Below are 22791 nucleotides of genomic sequence, written 5' to 3'. Positions count from 1 at the left end.
GCTTAGCACCAAGAACTTATTTCTCTCCCCCCACTATCAGCAAGATGAGAGCAACAACTTGATCATTTATCTTATGGCTCAGCATCTAAATATTGAGATATAAAAAATGAAACTATTTGCGATTTCAGGCAAAACAAATGATTCCCTGAAATTTTATATGCAGCTGTTTTCTGCTGCTCCTGAAACACATCTATTTTATTCACATCCAAGTTAGGCTTACTTAGTATAGTTCAGCTCAAATCAATCTTCCAGTTTCCAAGAGCTCTCAGCTACAGGATTTGTGCTAGATATGAGTGTTATAGTTGACAACGACATATGCAGCCACATTCAGAATATTAGATTAAAAACAGACAAAAAAAACAATGTGTTTTAAATGATGAATTGTTTTACTAGTTTCCTGCAATGACATTAATGAATTCAAGCCCTGTAGCATCATTCAACACCCTTGGGGCTTCTGGAGTGTTCTATGGGTTTCTAAATAGATAGGTTTAAAATATTTCTCTGAATGACACGCTTTAAGCTGAAGGATGATAATACATGAAGATATTTAGATTATGTATAGAAGAGATTATGGTAGAAGAGATTATTTAGTAAACCATGACATTTGAGTTAATATCGTGGGCTTCTATTAAACATGGAAAAATAATATAATGAGATTTTTAGGTAGTAATGGTAGTAGTTAAGTAGCTATTTTGAACTTTAGAAGGAAATACTATTTATATTTTGATGAGAACAGAGGTTGCATAGTATTTACAATACTTTTTCAATGTAAGTTGTTTAGATTGTATAGTGCTGAAAACATATGTTCATAAAATGAACTTTCTCAATTACGTCAACCGAAGGTTTTGTTTTGATGTGAAAACTGAAATGCTCAAATCTTGATAAATTACAAATGACTCACATCTGCTTATTCTGAAACTTTCCCCATTTCCTGGTGCAGTCCATTGCTCTGTCTCAGCCAGGGCAGAGCAGCCAATGAGCGATGCTATGAAAAAAGTGAGAAAAAGAGAAGCCTTTCATTTTTCAGTGCTTGTCAACACACTCAAATGAGATATATTCTGGAGTTTTTAGAGAAAGGGCTGTGTAGGTCAACTAATGCTTTGGCACAAGACCAGGATGTTCTTGCCAAATGAGACAATTAATTTATTGGAGGAAAATACATCAGCATGGGCACAGAAAAATACTTCTGTTAGCCTCGGTGCTATTTATTTTTTTTTTATTTCAGCATTTCTGTCACCCTTAACTGTGAGGTGTCCTGGTATGGGGCATTGTTCTAAGCTCTTGAAAGTGATCACTAATATTTAAGGCCTGCCTGTGAAGTAGGGACCATCTTTGCCTCAACTGTACAAAGAAGAAACTAAGGCTATAGGAGAATGATGACTAAAGTGGGACCTGTTCAAGTTCTTTAGGAAACATTGCTCTAGAATTTCCGGGGCCAAATGTAATGCCTGACCCCAGACTTCAATTTTAGCAGGTACATTTTGGTTTAATGTTTTTATACATGAATCCCTAACACCCTGGTTACTCTTGAAATCCTTTCTCAGAAGGTTCATCCCAAAACCCAAATTTTCATTCTTGAACTCTAAATTTGGATGAGAATGAGGTCTTTTGATCATTTTAGCTAAGCTCTTGAACTTTGAGGCACTATCTATGCAAAGGGCTTCCCATCAGTCAATGGCTGAGACATCCCTACATTCACATACTCCCTGAACTTATTTACTTCATTGGTTATATCATGCTCAATCTTCTTACAGTTATATAGCATATGTTGAACATATTCTCCCTTGCCCCATTACCTTACCCTTATTATTTTATTTTTAATGCATTATAATATATTTTAATATATTTAAAAATACATTTATCAATGTTTAATTTATTTTTTGCTTTTTTTATTTTTGAAATTATAAAATAAAGACAACATTTCTCCCTTACCTTCTCTCTCTCCACACCCATATTACCCCCTCACACCCACATACACACACTCTTTCATGGCCTCTTTTTCTGTTAATTATTATTGCAAACATATATGTGCATACATACATATTCTTAAATGTAATCTGCTCAGTCCAAATACTATTACTTGTATTATGTTTTGAGGGCTGACTATTTGGCACTGAACAAAAATATGGAATGTGTCACAAATTTATGTATCATCTTTGCAAAGGGGCTGTGATAATCTTCTCTGTATCATTCCAAATTTAGTATATGTGCTGCTAAAGTGAGCACTCTTACTTCACTTTCAATTATTGAAAATTATTGTGATCCCAGTAATGGGAGTAATTAATAAATTTATAACAAATTTTCAACATTTCATTATTTTAAGTAAATTGTTGCAGATAAATTGGAAGCTTCTACATACCTGTTTCCACTGAATTGTTTTCCCAACTGAAAATGAACCACTAATTGAAGCAAATGAATAATATTCTCATGCATATATGATTTTTCCAAATGTGAATGTATTCTCAGAGAATTCAATGAATTCTTTTGAGTATCTTTTAAGTTTAAATATCATCATCTTTCATAGGCGTTTTAACAACTTGCTTTATTTAACATCATTTTACTTAACTCTGTTGATGGTCCATTCTTATTATCTAATACATAGTGCTCATTAGCCAATTATAGTATAATTTATCTATCCATTTAATTGTGCATAGACACTTACGCTATTTCCAGGTGCATTGTAATACTAGTGAGCATTCAGTTACTTTCCAAGTGTATCTATCAAAAGCCATCCTCTAAGCTAAAATTCTAATCTGCGCACACACCTCTTAGATTTTCAAGTTGGTCAGGTGCCTTCAAACATCTACCTTAAAATCCATCTAAGAATTTTTAATGTTTTTTTAAATCTATTACATATGTTCAAAGCTAAATTCTAGAGTTTGTTCAGATCTCATCATTTTTCCATTAGTATCTCCTGTACTGTTAGGATACTACCGAGGTTTCCATGGTGAATGTTGCTAACTTCCATCTCTTCCTCTGGTGTTTGGTATTCTCTTAACCTCTCCTATTTTTCTTAAACATGACAGTATTGAGGAATGCCGATTAGGTGTCCTTCAAATTCTCTTTTATGTCTGACATATGATTCATAGTTCACTTGGGCTTATGAGGGTTTTGGAAATAATATAAAAGTGTGACATCCATTGATTATATTAAATTGTGGTATACATTTTGTCCATATGTCATTTCTGATAATGTTAACCTTCACTACCCCATTGAGATATCATTTGCCAAGTTTCTCCATTGGAAAGTCATCTTTTTCTTAAATTTTATTCTTTTCAAATAAATAATAAGTATTGCCCACCATCAATAGGCGCAGAAGATCTTTATTTCCACCTTCTAAACACGGAGTAGTTAACATATATTTAATATAGTTTTACTTGTTTTAAGAGTTACATTTAAACAAGTTCCATTAATTTAACAGCAAAATTTTCAGTTTCCAATATATCATAATGCTAACATCCTTAAATAAAACTACTACTTCGTGCTTTGAAAGATGTCCAACAGAATCTAAGCACCATTTAATATTATTATGCATTTTAAAAGCCACATTGAAGAGTTTTTTTTAATGGTCAAAACTTTACATAATTATTTTTCTGATTTGAATTCCTATTCTTATTCCAATTCCCTCAGAGAAATTTTTGACTAATTTGATTCTTTAAGTATTCTATTGATACACATTTAGTTCTAGAAGTATGTCTTAGGACCGTGAGTTTCTAATTTGTTTTACAAATGTTATTCTGGACTCACTTTGCATTGTAACTCTTTTTCAGTAGATTTTTGACCATAGTGATTTAACATATATTTTAAAGTAATTCAATAAAATCATAAATTTACTACTGCCATAAACTGTCAAAATGCAACTTAGATTAAACAAAACATGTTTCTTTACTCAAAAGACTGTATTACAAACATCTTAAGTTTTGGTTAACCCACCCAGTATCCCCTCCTGTCCTCTCCTCCCTATTATAGTGATGAACTCTTAATAGCTGAGGACCTGCAGAAGATCATAACAAGCACAATTCTGGCATGAGTGAGGAGGTAATCTGAGGACTGCTTGCCTTACAGAGGAGCTATAGATATTTGATAGCTGCTGGAGCAGTGAAAATCATTCTTTTCCTGAAGGAGTGGCCACAGACAGGTTTCCCAAGCTCCAATGGATGACGCATCCCCATGCACATATGGACAGTCCTAATTGGACTTGATGAGTTGTGAAGAGAGACAGAAAGAGGGAGAGAGAGAGAGAGACAGAGAGGAAGGAAACAAAAAAGACATGAAGTTGGAAGGGCATTGAAGGAGGGAAGAAAAGTGGGGGAAAATAGTGGTTATGATCATATTTCATTGTATATGTGTATAAAATTGAGCCATCTGAAGTAGGTACTGAAAACTGACCCCTGGGCCACCACCAGAAAAGTAGGGACTGTAACTTTGGAGCTCTCTCTCTCCAGTCCTAAAGTAATTAGTTTTTTGCTTGTTTGTTTGTTTGTTTTTATTTTTCGAGACAGAAAGATAGTCTTAAATGAGGACCATTTAATGGACAATGTTAGGTACCCATTGAAAACTAAGCAGACTCAAAACACAAATGGCTAATAGGCCAAATTATGTGTAAGAATATGTTAACTTTGATATTTTAAAAAATTCAAGCAAACAAAAGCATTTCAATGATTTGATGAGTGAAACAGCAAAATAAAAATTTAACTTATTAATTGAACTGCTGTCTTCGGGATTACATCCTATCTGTTAATAATGTCTAATGAACTAGAGATAGCTATCTTTTGAAATTTTTTGAAATGTTAAATATAAAAATTTATTTGTGTAATCATTCATTCACTCAGCATATATTTATAATGTTTTACGAGTTTTACAGTTTAGATGATTATCATTAAACACATTAATTCCTAATTACATTAAACTATAACTGCAATTATGACAATAATTATGAAAATTGTTCTTTGAGAGTATATAATTGATTATGAACACAAAAGACTATATCAAGGAAGACCTTAGGTCATCCCCAACTCCAAACATACTTTCAACCATTTTTGGTTGGAAATACTTCAATATTGTTTTAAAATGTATGGCCAAGGCATTTTCATTTGATATATATTCCATCCCATAAAGCATGTATTGTTTTATTAACTAATAGATAACTTGATAAAAATTAACTTAAGTGCAGAAAGATTTATTTTTTTGCAATCAGAAAAATTGTTCATTCCTCATTGCTTAGTCATATTGGCTTAAAAAGAATTTAGAATGAATCATTTCAGAATCATTCAACATTGTATTGATATTAAGACAATATATTAAGGTAATTTTGGAGTAGAAGTGTTTCTTGATTTTTCTAAGCTAATCAAACATCTTCAAATTTTTATTTATGTATGTGCATGCATGACTCTTTGCTTAAGTCAAAAGTAATGCTTATGTCTAAATTAAAATTCATAGAGATATGACTAAATTGTGAATTAGCCATATTGCCGATAACTTTTGTTTAAAAATGGGACCTGCCTCTACAGTTGAGGATATCAAGTCAATGAAACATAGCCAAAAGTTTTTCGTTTTTCTTTCTGGGTTTGAACAATGGGATCATTTTTTTTTTTTTTTTTTTGGTTTTTCGAGACAGGGTTTCTCTGTGTAGCTTTGCGCCTTTTCTGGAACTCACTTGGTAGCCCAGGCTGGCCTCGAACTCACAGAGATCCGCCTGCCTCTGCCTCCCAAGTGCTGGGATTAAAGGCGTGCACCACCACCACCCGGCCTGGGATCATTTTCATAAATTTTGCTACAAAAAACTTTCAGCATTTATAGCAATCAATTACAATTTCTTAGGTAGAATATTCTACAACAAAAACTCAATATTTAATATAATTTTGGCTTAAATCCAATTAGCATGTATACTGCAAGGAAATAATAATTTCATCTGTTTAGCTATGTTTGTGAAGGGGTAAAATATGCTGGTTTGTATCAAGTTAAGAGGCTTTTTGTTTTTTTAATTTATTTATTTTAAAAGTTTTTTTTTTTTTTATATTTTATATACCAATCCCAGATCCCCCTTCTCCCACACTCCCATTTCTCTCAATCCCACCCCCCACCCAATCCTCAGACAGGGTAAGACCTCCCTTGGGGAGTCAACGAAGTCTGGCATACTAAGTTGAGGCAGGACCAAGCCCCTGTGTCAAGGCTGAGCATGGTATCCCAATCTAAGGAGTGTGTTCCAAAAAGCCATTTCATGCACCCTAGATAAGTCCTGGTCCCACTGCAAGGGCCTCCTAGATCGTGGTTATTGAACATGAACTAGCTTGAAAGGAAAGTTTATTGGAAAGAAGTCAGGGTTAGTTTAGAAAAGTATCCTGAGTACTGTTTGAGTCTGTGAATGTGATTTACCCTCTTGAAGATTTTATACTGCTTCTTGGTTGATTTAAATCAAAGCAAAACTTTGTTAAGCTTCTTATAAGGCTGGTGATACCACTTTGCTAGTATTAGAAATTTCCCAGACTGGTTTGACAGTCCTCCTAGACAGGGCACATAAAGAAAGCCAGGTGTTTCTAAAGACTGTCATGCTGGAAATGTCTTCATGAAGACCTGTGGTCGTTACACAGAAATATTGTTTTAAGAGCTTTTGTATCTTGGGACAAAAAAGATATTTCTGGGGGTTTGCTAAAATTACATATTTTACTTGACAATGTTATTTAACTAATTTACTTTTTATCGTACTAATGTTGGGGGACATTTAGAATAATCTTGAAATAGCATTAAAGCAGAGAAATCCATGTTCTTAAGGATAAGTGAAATGGAACATACATTGGTGTTTTCCCTGCATGTATGTCTGTATGAGGGTCTCATATCCCCTAGAGTCACATGCAGTTGTGAAACACTATGTCAGTGTGACAGTTGTGAGCCACTATGTAGGTGCTGGGAATTGAACCCAGGTCCTCTGAAAGAGCAGGCAATGCTCTTAACCACTGAGCCATCTCTCCAGGCCTGTGAAGTGGTACATAAAATATCTAAAGTTGAGTTGATTATTTTACTGTCAAATTAATTAATTACCAATTTGAAGGAAACAATTGTATGGATTTTCTGATTATTGTAGTACTCCTGTTTATTTTGATGGGCCCATGCACTACATAAGTATGAATCCTAGTACTGCCTAATGTCATATATTCTATAGCTATTGTGAATGAGCTTTTCTGGTGATTCTACAACTTTAAGGAAGAACAATCAAAGCATTCTGCATGTCACCAGACAAGTCAGTGGAAACCATACTGGACTCTTCCACTCTTCCCTTCACAAAAAAAAAAAAAAAAAAAAAAAAAAAAAAAAAAAAAAAAAACCTCACAAGCAACTCTTAGCTGTGTGCAAAGGAAATAAGATGCTGCCCCCACGCCTTTGACATCCTGGGTACTCAATGTGATCATGAGCTTCTATTTCCTATACTCAACTGAACTATTCAGGCTTCTTTTGACTCTTGCTAGTGAATATTCCAATAAGCTCTACATTTGCAGACCAGATATGTGATAAGGGCATACATGTCCCAGTTCTAACCTCAGCTAAATCTCTATACATTGTATCTCTATAAGCGTGTTTTGAAAGCCACTGCTTCTGGGAATTTCTCACTACAGTACACAGCATTACCCCAACAGGGTTCAGCCAACACCATACACCACAACTTATTCTTTGTCTCATAGTTGTTTTTTTTTTCAGAATATGTACAACTATCTATTCTTTACAATAGTCTTTGTCACTAATTTTTTTGCTTTCTTTCCTCATAGAGCAGTCTTGGTACCTCTCCATTAGGAATCTATACCTATGGAATCTCACAGACCCACTTACGCAACCTAGTAAGAAAGTCTTCTTTAAAAAAAAAAAAAAGTTCTCTTCCTAATGGGAAATAATTTTCCCATCTCTTAGATATTTTTCCTATGGTCCTCTTTTTCTCTGTATGTTACACAATATAGATTTTTCCAACAACATATAACTTAGTACAAAAACATTTCAAAACATGCTGATGGGGTTAAAGAGACCAGATGTCACTTTTCATTCATTTCCACACTTGAATATAGAAGTACTGTGATTTACCAAACTTCCATTTGCTATGTCTGATGCTTTTGTTGTCATTCTGAAGAATCAGTTGGAAAGTTAAACTCATCAGAATTAACTTATCATTCACTGTTTTAGACTCAAATAGATTCACTAGGCCCAAATGGCAGATTTCATTTTGAATCTTCAAAAATTGAAAGATAATATACATATGGCAACCACTCTCATTTATTTCCAAACAAGTGTCAGTACTGTTTTAAGTTCTTCCAAGAAAAAAATATTGTACAGGAAGTAATTTTAAAGCACACACACATACATGCACACACACACACACACACACACACACACACACACACACACACACATTCCTTAACTTCTTCCCACTTAAATACCAGATTTCTTGTGCCCAAAGCTCACGAAGTACTATGAGTTTTCTCTAAAGACACAGAGGATAGATGTGTAGATTGAGGGTAGTGATGAATAATTTTATTTGCTTCTCAGCTCAGAATCTCACTGAGAGGATCAAGTTTGACAGGCATTTATACTAGCCAATTATCTCACTTTTGCCCAGTTTTTTTTTCCATTTTTAATTTACTTGCCCCAAGTGTAAAACACATGTTAGTTTTGGCTGCCAAGGTTCTTCCCCTATCCCTGTGCACCAGTTCCTGTGTCTGCTCCACCTTTAGTGTCTAATGTTGAACTAACATCAACTACAAGGCAAACAAGGCAACCTCTGAACTTTAGCTGTCAACAAAAGTGGAAAAGAGTGGTAATGGGAGCAAGATGTGGTGAGGGTGCTGTGCCTGGGAAGGGAGCCTCACCAAGGAGAGCTGCTCCTTTCTCTCTCAAGAATCAGCCTCCCTCCCAGCTCTTTACATCTTTTGCATAAGAAGGAATTTTTTGTAAATAGTTTGGCAAATTTTTTTCCCTGTGACTTTGGAATTTTCCCAGAGTAGCCATACTTTTAATTGCATTCTCCCTAGACTGATGGCTAATAGTGTTGACCACATGGAAAAAAATCTCTACTCTTCAGAGATTTCTTTCTTTCAAACTCAAGGTCCCAGAGTCATTAGAGGTAAAAGCAAAGTTATCCTGTGAAGTCTTGGCACCCCAAAAAAAGAGTATGCTACAACCTTCACACATACTGTGCACTGTTTATTTTAGCAGTCACCTAAGCCATATCAATCTTTGTGGGAAGGGAGGCTGCCATGTCTTCAATCTCATATGGGACATTAAAGAGCAAATACGTCGCCTTTTATTGTCCCAAAGAACTCAGAAGCTAAAACACGGGAAGGAGCCTATTTTGAATGCTCTGAACATCCAACTATTTGTTTGGCATACAACTTTGACCTACTACTCAAACAACTTAGTTCCAACAGACTTTTGTGAGTTTGCCTTATTTTTGTATAGTGCCCATCACTAGTCTGATCAAGCCACTTCATGTGACCTTTAGAAATGAACTTACACAGAATCTGTCATGAGAAGAATGCACTGTTGGCATGGAAGCAACGTAGAGATCACACCAAGTTCAGGCTCGAACCCTTGTTATTGTGTCTCAGACTTCATGTCATACAGTAAACTTTTTCATTTTCGTGCAGTGCAAAAGTTATTTTAGAATCTGATGTTTCCCAGTTATTGAATTTCCCACCAGACTTGATTTATTATTCTAGAATCTGGTGGGAAATTCATGATCATTATTAAGAAAACAATTATTGGCCGGGCGGTGGTGGCGCACGCCTTTAATCCCAGCACTCGGGAGGCAGAGCCAGGCGGATCTCTGTGAGTTCGAGGCCAGCCTGGACTACCAAGTGAGTCCCAGGAAAGGCGCAAAGCTACACAGAGAAACCCTGTCTCGAAAAACCAAAAAAAAAAAAAAAAAAAAAAAAAAAAAAGAAAACAATTATTGGGAAAAGCAGACAAGAGAAAAACCATGAATGAAGAAAGAGTGGTTAAGTATCACTTTCATACCATAAAATTAACAGCATCTTTGCAAATATAAGTGTTTATCCATGGTATCTTAGAAAATGGTTTTAAAAGAGGCAAGAATTAATTTGCCAGCAGCATTTACATTGAAGTGTCCGGGTAGCCAATATTCTCTTTGACAAATCAATGTTGTAATTTGTCCTTGAATTCTCAAGTACACCTTCACTGGTCCCTGGTTCTCTGAAGAACTAGAAAAATGACAAGTTAAGCTGAAATTTTTAAAATAGCAGAGTTCTTAGAGGACTGTAAAGTACAATATGATGTTCTACCTAGTGTCAAATCCTAGGCAAATGATCTTTGATTCAAGACTAATAACTGACCATGTACTGTGTCAGAGACATCTGCTCCAGAAAAACAAAAAATTGAAATATTGTTTTTTCTACTACTGATGACAAATCATTGGTGAAGTCATTTAAGAAATACCCATTGTTTAAAAAAAACATTCAAAATTTTAAATCCTCACTACCTTCAAAATAAAAGAAATATGTAAAATCGCAATGAAATGTAATATTTTTATTTCTAAATTATATTTACATTTTTGCAGGACTGGAGACTGAAATCATCACCTCACTTATGCTCAGCAAGTTTTTCTGCTATAGGGTATTTCCAGTCCCCAGTTAGTTCTTTCAGGCCCTCACATGTGCTCAAAACATGCTAATACCTTCTGGGTAAAAGGTGTACACTCAAAATACTATTGGAAGGGCAAGCTAAAATGTGAGTGACACAACCTTCGAAGTCTGACAGGATTTCAGTAGATGTTTATAGTGCTGCATGAGGAGCTGGGACTTTGATGAGGTGACCAGGTTACAATGTTGCAGAGTGGAGGAATCATTATCAAATGGAAAATATTATATACCTTCACTGATGATGTTATGATTTGAAGCACATTGAGTAAGGATCTACTATCCATTCACTTTGTCAACATCTTTGGTCTTCTGCTGAAAAACAATGACAGGATGGGTAAGATGTCACTGGTTTTGATTTGCGGCACATCCAAGATCTTTTTTTTTTTTTCCTCTTAACTTGGATGATTGAAGCTGTTTTCTATGATTACAAGTTTTGGCTTGGCTTTCTCACCATGCAGGAAAAGAGTAATCCTCTGTGGTTCAATAATTTTCTTCCACATTTTGGCACTACCACCAACACGTGCACTGAGGTCTCCCCCTCCACCGACCATCAGGATGTCAGATGGTAGAGCAGCTGTGATGAGTTTATGCAGATCTCTGCAGAATTCCCCCTCATTGGAATGTATGACAGTTAAGACATTTTCAAAAAAAAAAAGAATGATCATTTGATAAGTCCCCATATTGACCAGTCAAGTTGGAGATCATTAGCCACTTAAACAGCCTATGATTGAAAGCCCTTACCTCCAATGTCTCATATCATCCATGATGCATCTGTAATCACTAGGGAGAAATATTCAAAATATTTTGTTTCTAATATAATGTCTTAACAGGAGTTTCTCCTCATGTTTTTGCAATTAACAAAAAAGACCAACAGAGAGCCATATTTTCCTGCTCAGCCTCCCAGTGTCTTAAAGGACCCCACCCTAACTTAACTGCCATCTTGGAGTGCTTTACTATCATATTCAACGGAGGAAATCAACCCACTTACACTTCACAAATACACTTGTAATTGCAAATTGCAACTTACTTAGAGGCTACAGCAATTTAGCAGTGAACCAGACTGAATACTTCTGCAGACCACACTGGGTTGAGAAATGAGACAGATTTTTCTTTCCCTAGGGAGACTCTTCAAAATCTCTGCTCCATGTTATGTCCATAAGATAGGAACAGAGTCTCGGGAGGATTGGTATTGTGTTCATTAAGGTGTTTATTTTATTTCTGTCTCTTGGACAGAGAAACAGGACAAAAAACATATGTTGCGGGAAATGGAAGACATTTCATAGCTTACAATATTAGAATTAAAAATTATAATATTTATTGTAAAAAAAGACTCTAATTACCATTTTACTGGGCAGAATCTTTGCAAGATGTATGCAAACTAGTAGTGGAATTTCATCTTTAACTCATTATACTTCCATAAGAAGCCACATGGCCGAGCTTTAAAGCAGAGTTCCACCCCATGAGACACTATGTGCCTTCACTTTTTTTTTTTTGGCTGTTGTTTTTCTTTTTAGTATTATTAAAACTTAGTTCTACAAAAGTTCCAATTTCTGATATCATATTTTAATGGTTGAAAAAAATATAATTCTAATTGAGGCAAGTAGAAAAAGCTGGAAGCTAAAATCAATTTTTAAAATAAAGGAAAATAAGCTCTTGATTCCAAATTGGCTTCTGAGGTGAATTTTCCTAATTTTCTCATTGAAAATTTCCCAGATGCTTCTCACATGTCCAAAAAGAGACAACTTGGGAAATGGGGAACAAAGTCTTGACTTGCTGATGGTTGCTAATCTCTCGGAGTTTTACTCTAGAGTGTCTTCCAGTGAAGCAAATACAGAAAGAAAACAACAGGCATCACTGGGGACAAATGGAGCTTCCCTTAAAGGTGAGTAGAGATGGAGCCTTTTGTATGTCCAGCATCCATCAAGGAACCAGCGTCTATGAATACAACACTCTTCTTAACATCCTTCCCTCACTTACCCTGTGGAGGTGGATTGGCTCACCCTGCCTTCATGTGTAGAATGTCCACAAGGCTGCAGACAGCCTCATCCACACACTTCTCCTTTTCTGCATCCAGTGCTGACTGGATTATGGCATCTGTAATGCAATACTAGGCAAGACTTTTGTTGTCAGTGTGGTTTGTTTTTTGCCTGTTTTTATAAGGTGCCATAGAGTAAATAGTTTGACTCTTAGGTCTATAAGATCTCTGTCATAAGAGTTCAACCCTGCTCTAAAAAGCAGGCGTACTGGGGCTAGAGAGGTAGTTCTGCTGTCGAAAGCACGGACTGCTCTTCCAAAGGATCAGAGTTCAATTCTCCGTATCCTCACTGTGACTCACAACCATTTGCAGCTCTAGTATCAGAGTAATCTATGCCCTCTACTAGCCTGTGTTGACACTGGGCACTGACATGGTACACAAACATACGTGTAGGCAAAACACTGATACACATTTTAAAAAGGTATAAGGTAAAAACAGCAATAGACAGTCTCTCAGAGAACGGTTGTATTCTGGCTAAATTTTATTTACAATATTACAAGTCTCAGATTGTATTGGGGGACATCATGTATCGAATGAACCACAAGGCTACATTTCTCCACGCCTTGCTGCCCCCTCAGCCCCAAGCATTCGTGTGGAATATACTGGAGAGTGGACAAAAGATATTAGACCTCATTCACAGAACAGCAAAAGTGCTGCTAGCTAAAATTGGCGTCTATGGTGAGTTTTATGAGGTGGACCAAGCTACAGAGTCCAGATTCAGGCAGTTTCTGAGTCACACAGAACTTTCTGGACACTTAGAGGAAGAGGTATGGCAGCGGTAGAGAAGGAAAAGGAAAGCCTTTTCCTGTGCCTAAGAGAACTGGTACCACTATTTGTTTCTCTCTTAAGATGTCAATATGATTTAAAAACCTATGTTTAATCAGGAAATTAAGTTGTCTCAGGAACTGCTAATGGAGAATCTGTCAGGATCCCTACTGCCATTATTAAATGCCATAGAGCTGCACCCCTCAGCATTTTTCATAGCCTCATTAGTCTCATCCACTAAATCTTGTATGGAAAAAAATCTTTATTTTTCATCTAATTGCTAAATCTTTTAAAAGAAGCAATCCAAAGGAATCATCTGTGCTGGTGTCACCCAATGTCCCTCTCTTGTGTCATTTCTTCTGAGAAGCAGGGTTCCAAGGGACAATAGCTCTTTCTTTGTCTGACTCCAAAAGACTAAATATGGTGGGTTTGCTGGTCATCACCAAATCAAGATTTTACTCCACAAAATGAGAGCATCCATAGATGGGGCAATGTAGAACAGCTGAGGATTCTGGAAAACCCTGCTGTTTCTTTGTCACCAAGAACTGAGTATAGGAATCGTAGTCAAACCTCTGATATACAAGTCTGTCCAGAACCTTCAGGATCTATGGGCATTCTTCTACTAGGGGTCATATAGGGACTGACTAAACTCAACTAATCTTTTTCAGTTCTTTCTAGACTCTGGCTCATTATACATAGGGTTTTTTAGTTCTTGTTCCTGTTGCTTGTTCATTTGGTTTTTTGGTTGGTTGGTTGGTTTTTTAAAAACCTGAATGACTATCAATATGTTCCAAAGACTATGATAAAACAGTTTCTGGACTCTGAAGAAATTTTGATCAAGTTTTGAACAAGCTTTAATTTTACCCTTGCTTCTAACCTGGTATCCACATGACTCTAATGCTCCCTGTCCAATGGCCAGGGCTCAGAATAATTGTTTAAATTTATCTGTGCAATGTAGAGAAGAGAAACTGTACTTTGAAAGGTTAAATGAATCATTAATGCTCACACAGCCAGGATCAGCTCTGGATGAGTACATGCTGGCGAGCATGAAGCTGTCTCTTGCTGTTTGGCTCACAACAAAACTTCCTTATCAGGGACATCATGCAGTCACCTGAACTTCACATTCTCAGTAAAGCAATCCAAGTGGTTAGTACTGATGAAGTGAGTTATCACATTAGTTGAGAAGTATTTATGATACCAGGGACTCACCTTTGAAACATATGGTCTGTCATTCCACATGTATATCTGATAAAGGTGACAGGACAAAAGGGAACTCCATTCTGACATTTTTGATTGTCTTGACTCTGAGTCATATGAACTCTCTGAGTAACCACTTCAGCATTATAATCCTCTGTGTCTGGGTGGAATGACATGAGGGCTATTGCAAAATTAATAAAATTTGCTTACTGTGTCTTCATCAGGAAAAAAGAGCAATTTATTAGCATGGAATGTTTTTTACAGGTATCAAACATTCTGAGGACGTTCAGACTGATAAACACATAGGTTGAGAACGTAACACACTTTTGATAGCATTAAATGTTGGAGAAATGATACAAATTCAAAGAATTTATGAAGAATTTATGGCTTGGTTGTAAAGTGTACTGTTTAATAATCAATAATTCAATTCCCAAGTGAGAGAATAGATGAATTTTTGTAAACATTTACTGTTACTCTCTACAGAAGATGTAGCAAATGACATGAAAACTCTATAGAATCATATGCCCGAATAATACATTTCTAAGGCTCTGGGAAAGGTTATCATATGCATCCTATTAAACTATTACAGCTTTGGAGTAGAAGGTAACCAGTGTTGTACCTCAGCTCTACTAATAATAACCCATCTTCAGGTTGATAGCTCCATCAATGAAAACATATCCTCAAAGCACTCACCTTCATTTAAGACACTCTCTTTGCATTAAAAAAGAAATGTGTTTATACCCTATTCCAAACTCCACAAATAAAAAACACAAATGCCTTTCCATCATGAACATGCCCTTGACTGTGTCCTTAAGGAACGGAGATGAGGGGTGACTTACTCTATTCACCATTTTCTTTAATAAATGCCCTTTTATGGTATACAGTGGGCACTCAAACCTTTGCAGTCTAGCTAAGCATCTGTTCATTGGATACTTGGAGTCTCCATTACAAAATGACATAATTCCTGGTTTCTTTACTATATGAGTCCCTGGGCTTTGCTAATATTCTTATGGCAATAATGACTTAAGTATAAACAGTCCCCAATGCATTCAAAATGGTAAAACTGTTGAAGTTGTCCCATTGGAAACATATCATAACCATGTTTGTTCTCTGAGTAAAAATAATCCCTTCAGGTTGTTCTTTGTCCCTTACATATTTATTAGTCTGTTGGAAAGAGAGGCATTCGGTGTAGTTAATTAGCAGGCTCATGCAACTGTGGTCATGAGTGTTTGATTTGCCATTGACTGCAAATTCTTTCCTGGATTCAACAGCCCCTTTAATAAGCCTTCTTGCCTTCTTAAGCAACTGTCTTCTTTTGCCTTATAGCCACTGAATTGTACCTGGAGGTCACTGATTTTTGACTAGCTGGTAAGTCTAGAATGGCTGAATTTACTTTATCATTAATTAGAGAACCTCTGTGTTCTTGACTTATATATTTGTATACTTACGTACTTAGCGGATAGCAGATTTATTAGATTTTGGCTTAGGAGAATACAACAAATAAGTAAGTATATCATACAATACTTAGGGGAAATAATCTTACATACTATAGGTCAAGAGCTGTAGGAAAAGGTAGATATTGGCAGTCTTAAAGATGAGACACTTGGCCTTAGGATTGTATCTTTCTTCATGTATAAAATGAAGGAAAAACATAACTTCCATTTTATAAGTTTAATTCTAAAAAGTAAGACTGACCTTGAAGATAGCTTTCTCTAAGCTTCAGCTGCCTCTTTGATTTTTAATCTTTCTCTTTTCCTTCCCCCCTTATACCACTTTTCTCTTCTTTCTGAAAACTAAAAAATACTTTTATTAATTTCCATGAACATGAAAACTCATATAAGTAACATATGTTTCTTCAATGATGATTATGATGTATATACAAATATATATTCAAAATACCAAGGATTTGAGTACAAAATGCAATGTGTAATGTCCAGCCTCCATCTACAGCATTCAGAATTTGCAAGTCCAGAGTGTTTATATCTTATCGATGGCCTGTCTAAATGTTTGAATTGATTAGAGGGTTAAAATACAGTTCAATACATTTAAATTCCCTGTCATACATTAAGCAGTCACTACTGAAAACATTCTAAAGTTATCAGCATAATTGGGGTGATGGAAGAAAAGGTGTGGATCCTGATATAGGATTGAGGTAGAAGGCAAAGAGAAAGCATCGATAATTCTACAAGTCTTGGTCCAGTATGATGGTATTTTATTTGTACTGAAATGTGATTTTAATTGTATGTTAATAAATAAAGTTGCCCAGGGGTCAGAGCTAAGAGCCTCACCCTTCCTGCTTCAGCGATCCTCTTCAGCCAAGAGAGCTCTCCAAAAGGGACCTACTTCCTGTGTGTTTGTCTTATATAGTCTTTCTGTTCTGCCTTCTCATTGGTGGTAAACCCAAACACATGACTGCCTCGTCACTGCCTGTCTGTAGAGACTTCTAGGTCTTCTATGGTTGGTATTGAGATTAAAGGCATGTGTCTCCAATGTTGGCTGTATCCTTGAACACACAAAGATCTACCTAGCTCTGTCTACCAAGTGCTGGGATTAAATGAGTGTGCCACCACCGCCACACTCTTGCTATGGCTCTAATAGCTCTGACCCCTGGACAACTTTATTTATTAACATACAATTAAAATCACATTTCAGTACAAATAAAATACCACCATATTTCCCCTTTTCTATTTTAATAAAAAGAAAAAGGTTATAACTAATAAAAGAAAAACTATATACAAAAGTACAATAACTATATACAATATATACAAGTAATAAATATCTAAACAATGTCTAGCCCATTTGTACTTGACAAATTCAGAGAAAATAATTTCATTATCTATCCTATTTTAGTAAGTCCAAAATGTATCTAATTCACTTTCTATCCTAATTAATCTTCAACTATAACTAACTAACCTTCAACTCCCTCAGAGACCCAAGAAGGAAATAATATTAGCTAACAAAAAATAAAAACGGGAAGTGCATGCAAGCAACTTCCAAAAAATTTGTGAGTTGACAGAAACAGCCAGCTGCCTGGACAGACACCTGAGGTTTCTCCGCAGTGCTGGGGCATCATCTTCAGCCTATAGGCTTAGCATATCTGACAGACTCATTTGTGAAGTAGGATGTACACAAGGTCAACAGTTCAACCTCACATTGGGTGAAAGCAGTCCATGTACCAGAAACATCTGAATTCCACTAGTGTCATGTCATGATTCAGGATTTTAAATTCTGGAAATTATTGATGGTTTTTTAATTCAGCTGTCCATTCTTCTTGGCTGTGTATATATGGCTTCATCTCAGCATCCCGTTCTTCTCCACATCCCTCTATTAAATGCCAGTCTACTATTGAGAGGCGTGAGCTTAGTTACTCTTCAAGAATAACTGTTTCAGCTGCTGTTCCATTGCACATCATAAGCCATCGGCCCACTGCCTGTTCAGCTGCCTTCGAAGAAAAGGGCACTGTATCTTTTCCAAATTGCGAAGGCCACTTCAGGGATGGTGCCATATTGTCCTGGCCTCAGAAGATGCCTTTTGATAAAGCCATAACCACACTTGTTTTGGCAAAAATCAGTAATCCTTTGTTTCATGTCCTGTCTGTCCATTTTGTCCTGTTGATTCGAGGATACTTTGTTGTCCAGTGGCTAACTTTTGCCACAATGAAAATTAACTCCATACACAGTTTCTTCAATGCCCATATTTTCTCTGAAGTAGATTGGTACTGCCAGGAGCCAACATGTCTCAAAAAAGAAAAGTTTTCTAAGTTATTAAAACATTTTAAATGCCATATTCTGTAGATCTCTGAAGGGTTTGAAGATGACCTGTCTAAAATAAATCTTCTCAATTTTTAAAACATATCTAATATGACTACAAGTTCCATTGTAATGTCTAACTACTAACTTTCATTTCTTTATATCCTAATAGTTAGTAATAATAACATTCAAGGATCAGAAAATTGCATTGTTAAATGAATGGTATAAGTACAATTAGAAATATACATATAGCATTTTCTAACAATATCAATTTCAATATATATAATTTGTATACAATATAAAACAATCCAATCCAATGTAAAGTATTTAAAACTAGTAATTGTTTGGTTACATCTACAGTCCAGTTCTTGGCTCCACATAGTTATCTCCATGAGTCATCACCACACAATCCCCATACTCCCTAAGCATAAAAACAGAATATTTTTGAGTTTAAAAAGCTCCTTTCCTGAACAAATTCTTGATTGAAAAATGATTTTTTTAAATAAATAACAATGTAGATTCATTAACTTATTCAATTATAAAACATCTACTAAGACACTATTGTGTTATAAGAATTGTCCTCAGCCCTTGGGTTACCTCAGAAAACAAAACCAAGACATATACATACCCAATAGGAAGCATGCATACTAAAAGTCAACCTTGGCACAAATACAGAGCATCACTAATGGTAGGCTTCCACTTACTCAGGGTGGTTCTGTGTCTAAGCCATGACTAGCGAATATATTTCATGAACCACACATACTGCAAAATTATCATTAATAACATCTCCTTGACACCTAGTCCTAATATCTAGACTCACATAGCATTGGGAAAGCCCATTTTGAGTCATAAATCTGTTTTAATCTTCCAGGTCCTCTTAATAGGGCATAAGTAACCTTCTTTGTCATCTCCCCGAGAGAATCTTCATCATCAGTGATGTCAGTAAACAAGTTAAGAGCACAATGTGGCCTGGCAGTAAAGAGGAGGAACATCCTGAGGGGGGAGGAGAAGGAAGAGGAGGAGGGGGAGGGGGAGGAGGAGGTGATGGGGAAGAAAAGAGGAACAGGATGGGCTCCAGAAATTAGCTTCTATTCCACTAAAATTTCTTCTAGAGACAAGCTAGAACTAGACTAAAATGCTCATTTTTCAGCTGGCAATTAGTATGTAGAAAACTACTCACAGAAATTCTATATTTTTTGACATAATACGTTATTATATGGAACAAGGCCTACCTTTTTTTTCTTTCTTTGTATTTAATTCCAGCAAGTTCCCATTTATCTTGTGGTTCCATAAAGAATCAACAAAAAAAGATCCAGAGCATATGTGGGCCATGGAGAAGGGGCAGCAATAACGCTGCTGATAAAATTTGAACTGCATCCACAAGACAGGTTAAAGAGGCTTGTGGACAGTGCAAGCCAATCACACAATCACGTTAGCATCTTTGTATGCATTGTTTAGGCATATGGTCAGAGAGTTCACTGAACACATCATGACTCAAACATATCACTTGAAAATTCCTTCATGCCAAAGATTTGCTCCCTTAAAATTTCATTGCTGATAAATTCATCTAAAAGAACCTTTCTAAACAAAAAAAAACCTAATATAATCAACAGTTTTCCTTTCCTTTTTTTTCTTGCTATCTCCCATGCTCTTTCCTCCTTCCTTTCTTCTTTCTAGCTATTTTTCCCTTCCTTCCTCTCTCTTTTACTTTTTTCTTCTCTTCGTTCCTTCCTCCCATGCTGTCTCCTTCCTTTCTATCTGCCCATCTGAACCTAGAAGGCAGTATTTTCAGTGTCTTCATGTTAGAATAGTACAAATCGCTTATAAGGTATAGTCAAAGAGGTCCAAATATAGTTTTAAAATGTTAATTAAAATTAGAAAATTATCCAAATCTTTTTTGTATTTTTAAATATATCTTTATTTATTATTTGCAAATTTTATACATGCATACAATGCATTTTGATTGCATTAATTCCCCATTCTTTCCTCTATACCTTTTCCAACTTCATGTCTTTTTATTTGTTATAAACCATGTCCAATTGTGCTACCCGTAAATGCATGGGATTTTATTTGGCTGCAAGGAAAAAGGAAATCACAAAATTTCCAAGTAAATGGAAGTAATTGGAAAACACTATATTGGGTGAGGTAACCCATACCCAGAAAGATAAATGTCACATGCTTTCCCTAGTGGTGGTTGGATCCTTGCATGGAATCTTTAGACTTGTGTGATGAACTAGGAGGACTTGGACAGTTCAGGAAACTAAAAAGGGTCCACTGGTAGGCAAGGGAAAGAGAGATCTTAAGGAAAAGGAGTATAGTGGAACACAGGTGATATGAAGGTGGTAAGAGGGATAGAAGAGTGGCAAAGAAGAGGTAAGAGAGAGATAACTAACACTAAAGATGTTTGAAAAGGCCAGATGGAATTTTACTATTTTATAAGCTTCATACATATGTGTGTGTACATACATATAAAACATATATTCATATGAAAGAGTATAACTGTACTGTACATGGGATAACCCCAAATAAAAGGTCATTGCTAATTGTGGGATTCTTCCACCGCAACTGTGTCAGGGGTGTCCCAGAGTCCTCCAAAACAATACAAACTATGGCCATCATTCTTGGTTTCCTAAAAGAACTTGATGATAAGACCCAGTGGCTGAAGATACCATGAGCTTTATCATAGGACCTGGAGAAATCAAGTTGGTACGAACCAGGAAGCTTCCTCCCCGTTATTTGGCTTTCAATGGTATCAGAAGGTGACTTGAAGCCTCCTGAGAAAGAAAAGTCACCCACGCTCTCATCCAGTTGTGAACCTTGTGAGCTACAATAACCATCCATGCAGCAAGATATGCCTGTGGAAGCAACAGTGTCACAAACGTGGAGGTAACCACGTGCTTTCCGATTGGGTGTAAGCCCTGCTCCACAGGAGGGGCCTGGTGTTATAATTCTGAATAAGAATACTTTGTATTTAAAACTGAATGTCAGGCCAGACAGTGGTGGCACACGCCTTTAATCCCAGCACTCAGGAGGCAGAGCCAGGCAGATCTCTGTGAGTTGCCTTTAATCCCAGCACTCGGGAGGCAGAGCCAGGCAGATCTCTGTGAGTTCGAGGCCAGCCTGGTCTACAGAGCAAGGTCCAGGATAGGCTCCAAAGCTACACAGAGAAACCCTATCTCTAAAAAACAACAACAACAACAAAAACCAAACAAAAAATTTGAATGTCAGGCTGCGACAGAAGAGATGGAAAGAAATAAATGTCAACAAAAATTCATCTTTAGAGATTGAATTTAACATGTGATTGAGATTCAGTCTGTGTCTTCCCATTGTCATCCAAAGCTCTAGGTTGTTTCAACAATTGTCTTAAAGTAAATTGTCACTGCTTTGTGACTGTTTTCATGTAAGCCTGATGTTTCCCTTTGTTAATTTCTACTCTATTATTTTTTTGGAGACTAAATAACAAAAAAAAAAATTAGTTTGATTTTTAAAATATACTGATAGCCTAGAAGTACCATCTAGTTATGTCCCATTCTCTTAAGTTATTATCTAAATAATGTAGAGCTTTTTCTATATGATTTTCTCCTCCATTCCCGATAGGACACAATCAGTGTTTCATAAGAAAGGAAAAAGTAGTTATTTCTAGTCACTATGGATTTGTAACTAATAGTTTATTTCAGTAACTTGGGATTTTCCCGTAAGCTATTAGTTTACAAAGTAATTAGTTCTGAGAAAATAAATTCTCAGAAAGAACTTTGTATGGTGACCACCAAATCAAAGAAAATTGGATAGGCTTAAGGAATTTATAACTCAAGCATAGGAAAGGGCTACATTATTTTTTCTATTAAGGAACTTTATTAATTTCAATATTTTCCAGACTGAGGTTCTCATAAAAGAAGGGCTTACACTCCTTTCCTTAAGAGTTCCAGAAACTTTCACACAAAATACAAACCTTGAACTGCAGGAACATAATCTTACATAACTGGAGGGTATCAAGCAGGAAAATGTAGAGTGAAATAGCATCACCTCCAAGAATCAGAATATTCGACTCTTATTGCTCTCTCTCTCTCTCTCTCATCTTTCTTAAAATCCCCAGCCCTGTGTGTGACTCATAATTAAAATGCAAGTCTGCTGAGCACTGGAAATCAGGAAGGAGACAGACAGATCTGCCTCCAGCACTTTCTAGCTATTTGAATCTTAAGCAAGTTCCCTGATAATTTGCAGCTTCAATTTTTATCATCTGTAAATTAGCAATGTCTTCATGAAGGGATTATTAAAATAATTAGAATGGATGGATGTACTAATTCTGAATTGTAATAAATACTTATTAGATGGTTAAGTGTTATTTTTGTTATTAGTTCAAGAAATGAATTAGTTATAGAAATTTGATGATGAGCTAACTAGGTCCCAT

General features: G+C 36.0%; 1 non-coding gene across 1 annotated transcript; it reads right to left on the bottom strand.

Moving 5' to 3' along the window:
* Nucleotides 1-2119: 2119 nt before the first annotated feature.
* LOC131897274 (U6 spliceosomal RNA) lies at nucleotides 2120-2226 on the bottom strand. Its single transcript, XR_009375628.1, has one exon. It is a non-coding gene; the product is annotated as a U6 spliceosomal RNA (small nuclear RNA).
* Between the last annotated feature and the right edge of the window lie 20565 nt (nucleotides 2227-22791).

Source organism: Peromyscus eremicus, chromosome 20 (genome assembly GCF_949786415.1).
Source record: "Peromyscus eremicus chromosome 20, PerEre_H2_v1, whole genome shotgun sequence".
Lineage (NCBI taxonomy): Eukaryota > Metazoa > Chordata > Mammalia > Rodentia > Cricetidae > Peromyscus > Peromyscus eremicus.
The sequence above is the reverse complement of the archived record's forward strand: the minus strand, read 5'-3'. Positions and strand labels throughout refer to the sequence as shown.